The 4,461-nt window shown below is 53.8% G+C and overlaps 1 long non-coding RNA gene across 1 annotated transcript; it reads right to left on the bottom strand.

Moving 5' to 3' along the window:
• Positions 1-557: 557 nt before the first annotated feature.
• On the bottom strand, positions 558-2,447 carry LOC132222411 (uncharacterized). Its single transcript, XR_009450219.1, has 3 exons — positions 2,073-2,447; positions 1,167-1,468; positions 558-756 (listed from the first exon to the last, which is right to left on the bottom strand). It is a non-coding gene; the product is annotated as an uncharacterized LOC132222411 (long non-coding RNA).
• Positions 2,448-4,461: the final 2,014 nt, after the last annotated feature.

Below are 4,461 nucleotides of genomic sequence, written 5' to 3'. Positions count from 1 at the left end.
CACAGGGCTTGGAAGACAGGACCAAGAGAGACAGAGCCTAGGCACAGAACCTACACAGAACGTTCTCTAGAGACAGAAGAACTTCGCTGGCGAGAGCATGCCGGAGGATCCTGGACAGGGACTGGCCTCGGAGCCTGGAGGCAGAGCCTGGCGAGAGAGCATGGCAGGGGATCCTGGACTGAACCTGACTGGGGAGATTGGCAGGAGAGCCTGACTAGAACCTGGTGACTGAACCTGACTGGAGAACCTGAGCAGAACCTCTCTGGAGATCGAGACCAGAACTTGGCTGGAGATCCTGGCTAGGCTGCTGATCAACTGAACGCTGTCTCCGTGTCATTCCTTCTTCGCCGACTCCGTCCACACCTTTGGGGACCCCTGGACCTGCTGGGGCTGGACCCCGGCAGCCCGGCAGGTGCTTTTCCTCTAATAAAGCCTGGAATCCTGGTTTTAGGCCTCCGTCTGATCTTTCAGATCTCATCTCCTCCTTCTAAAAGAACCTTGTGAACCTCCTGCTGTAAAGGAATAATAACAGTATGCCCTACACTCGGGCCCTTATAGGGAGGTGCTGTGGGCAAAGAAATCGGTGGAGGTTTAGCCGCGAAAGCCGGATTAATGGCTAGTTCCGTTACACTTTTTGGCGGTGGCGCAGCCAACTCCTGAGGACTTTTATTCTCTTTCTTTTCTTCTACTACTGTAGGTAATAATTCTTTTAAACTCCCTAAAAGTTCCTTCATCTCTGTTTCCCTTCTCGCCACTCTTCTCTGTTAGGTCGGAGAGAGCCCAGGATCGGATACATGCAGACATGTGATGAGACAATGGACTTCCCCTGGAATTTCTCACAGATCAACGTGCCAGACACAGATACAGGCTTCTCCCTGAATCCACAACGACCCCCACACAGATACTGACTCATTCCTGAATTCCTGGCTGGCCCCCTACAGCTGTAACTTCCTCAACTGAATACCTCAGCTCATGTCCCCGCCCCTCACCCAACCGCAGTATAAAAAAAGCCCTCCCCCCGCTCCCTGTTGGTGTGAATCCACTGCCCTGTCCTTGCGGTACGTGGGTCTCTCGGGGACGCAGAAATAAACCTTTTCCTTTCCTTTCTTTTCTGATTCACTGGACTCTGTATTTCTTGCGCCGCCTCCTGAGCCACCTAACCTAACATTCTCTGCCTTAACTTAGGGCGAGGGCAATAATCATCTTCCGAACCAGCAGAAGATGAATCGTCCAGCTCTGAATCGCTGGCTGAGGTTATTGTTTCATAACCCCCTAATTGATTTTTAACCCTAGCTTTCTGTCCTTCACTTGATTCCCTCGGTTCAGTGACCTCTAACGGGAGCAGCTCGGGTGGTAGTGATTTCCCAGGAGGGAGAGGCTCAGGATTTAAACACTCAGCTCCTGGAGCAGCACTTTGTGACTTCATAGGAATGAATTTCTTCATAATCTTCAGAATCAGACTGAAAGGCTGTTGTGGACGAATGGGGCCACATGCTGACCAGACAAGCTCAGGAGAGGCCTGCATGGCATTTTTGCAGACGCGAGGCCTAAAGTAACCACAAAGGATGGTCTGAAATTAAACCTTAACCAAAAGCAGTTATGGTGGGCAGTTCCGTCCTAAGCCGATATCTTCACGGATAAGGTCATCCTTTACTGTAGCTGAGCCTATCTGTCTTTTTGCATCTATGATAACATGCCCTTGAAATGTCTGGGTAACTTGTGGTTTCCCCGTATCTGGAGCCCCTGGGGCAGGGCCAGGTGTGCTGGGCCCAGGACAGATGCAGCAGATACTTTCATTTGTCATGTTAATTGTGCCTGCACCCACCTAAGTATGTGTCCATCATTTTACTTTTTATCCTATCACAGAGGTCCCCCCCCCCCCCGCTTCGCTTAATCCCACCTCCTTAAATCTGTCACCAATGAATTTCATGTATAAATACGGATGTAACCCTGCCGTTCTCAGGAGCACTATCTCAATTCGTTGAGGTTCTGCTTCCCGGCATATGTCAACAGTTTGGCTCAAATAAACTCCCAAAAATTCTTTACAGGTTTCAATGGTTTTTTACGTTAACACTGTAAAGCTAACGTTACTAAATTAAAAACAGCCCATACATCAGCCTCTATAGCTTTTCCCTGTTGGTGAGCCCTCCTTAATGACCTTCCAACTTGTTTCCACAACTTAAGATTTAACTGCTGTTTTCCTTCTGGGTTAAACCAATAACAGTGCTGCTGAATTGCTTCAATTTTTTAAAAGCCTCATTCTTCACTTTTACCCCTGAACTCTTTAACAATGATTTCAAGACAGCTATATATTGACTCTGCATCGACGGGCTAGTCCCCATGACTCTGACTCTATTGCCGAAAGTTCCGCGTACTCTGCGCTGGCAAAACCCTTTCGGTCCTACCTGTTCCCAATTTCTTACCTTCGGGTCCCTGTTATGTTCAGGCACTATACATATATATATATTTTATTGATTTTTTACAGAGAGGAAGGGAGAAGGGATAGAGAGCTAGAAACATCGATGAGAAACATCGATCAGCTGCCTCCTGCACACTCCCCACTGGGGATGTGCCCACAACCAAGGTACATGCCCTTGACCAGAATCGAACCTGGGACCCTTGAGTCCACAGGCTGACGCTCTATCCATTGAGCCAAACCGGTATCGGTGAACGGAGACACTGAGGCAAGCTTGGCGTGTAGGACGAAGTAGAGCAGAGGGCTACCTCTCGCTGAGGCGTGTAGTGAAAATCCTCTGATCCCTTCTGGCTTTTATTGGGGGTGAGCACAGCAAACAACAATGGGGTACAGCAAGTGACAATGATTAACAAACATGCTTTATGAAATCGTCAAAGCTAAGTTATACATTACACTATTAATTTCCTATGTTATACAAAGACTCTTTCCACCTGCAGCCGTGCACCCTCCCCTGAACTTTCTATGCCCTCATGGACTATTCATCACGTCAAGGGAAGTTCTGCCTCGGAACAATAAGTCTCGTGTGCAAGACTTTGTTCTGACACGGCCTGTGTGCAGGTTTACCCCTTCTCCCGGCAGAGCGTCCTCTTCTAGTTAACTTCTTTCCGCTTGACCACTACACCAAATTATCTCTTGTCTTTTCTTTTTCATTTGTTGTGCGGCTCCTCTTCCAGACCTGAACCCTGAACCACACAGGACGTGGAGGAAAACACTTACGACAGTTTGCGTGTCATGGTTCTGCGGAGTCTGATTCAGGCGTGTTCCCTGCGCACCCGGTGTTCGAACATTTCCACGGAGCAGACGGTGAAGGGGCGGGCGCAGGCGGAGTGCGCGGCTGTTCCCTCACAGGGGCGCACCTATGTGTCCACACGCCTCCCGTGTCTGGGCCTCCCTGCACCTGCGCTGGGAGCCAGGCCTCGCCCATTGCACAGGTGGGGAAGCTGAGGCCTCCGCCTTGGGAGCAGGTGCATTCAGGCAGGAGCCAGGGCAGCCCCACTGGGCAGGTCAGGACAGGCCCAGCCCGTAGTCCACCCAGGGCGCAGGCCCGGCGAGGACGCCATTCCTCCTGGACGGAGGGGAACTGCCCCGAGGTCAGCGCTCCCCACATCCCTGGGGAGGGGGGGGGGGCGGAGCCAGCCTTCCTGACCCCACAGGCCACAGACTGGCTCCCTTTCCAGGGACTCTGAGCTCAGGGGGGACAAGAGGCCAGTCTCGGGGCCTCCACTGTCACTGCTGCTGCCCCCACAGTTCTGGGCTCAGCAGCCCTTGCCCTGTGTGTGCGTTGGGGGGCGGTGCTCAGTGCCCGTGGGGACAGCGTCCATCGGAGCCCCTGCCACAGCCCAGGGCTTGCCCACCCATCAAAGCTGCCTAACAGGTGAGCGCTCCAGGCTGGGGCGCTGTGAGCGGGGAGGAGGCTGCACCTCAGGGCTGGCCTAAATGGCGGGAATAGTCAGGCCCTTGTGTTTACCTCTCCTCCCTGTGCCTGCCACCCCCCACCTTGTTCTGTGGGGGCTCAGTGGCCTCCTCCCTGTCTCCCCACCAGACCACCTGCCCCAGGGCCTTGGCACATGCCAGCCCTGCCTGAATGCTCTGCCTCAGACACGCACTCCCTGGGCTGGAGCAGCCGGCCCACAGCAGGGAACCTGAGGCCCAGGGAGCAGGAGCCTGTCAGGGTCAGGGACAGTGTGGGTCATGTCCTCGCAGGCTGTCCTGTGGAAGCACACGATGGACACCATGGTCCCCGTCCCCACAGGCGGGCTGCTGGGTCTGAGACGAGCCTGGCTGGCGGCCCGGGGTGTCCTGGGAGCCAACTGCCTCAGGCGTGTCCACCACCCTTGCAGAGACCTCTGGTCAGTAATGTCCCCGACCCTGGCCTGGGACGGCGGGGGAATGGGGGTGGGCAGGGGGAAGGGCAGGAGGGCAGCCAACAGTCAGCGTCTTCATTGCCATCGTACCAAAGAGACACTGCGGCCAGAGAGCAGCGC

This window comes from Myotis daubentonii, chromosome 20, assembly GCF_963259705.1.
Source record: "Myotis daubentonii chromosome 20, mMyoDau2.1, whole genome shotgun sequence".
In the NCBI taxonomy this organism is placed as follows: Eukaryota; Metazoa; Chordata; class Mammalia; order Chiroptera; family Vespertilionidae; genus Myotis; species Myotis daubentonii.
This window is presented reverse-complemented; position numbering and strand designations above follow the sequence as displayed.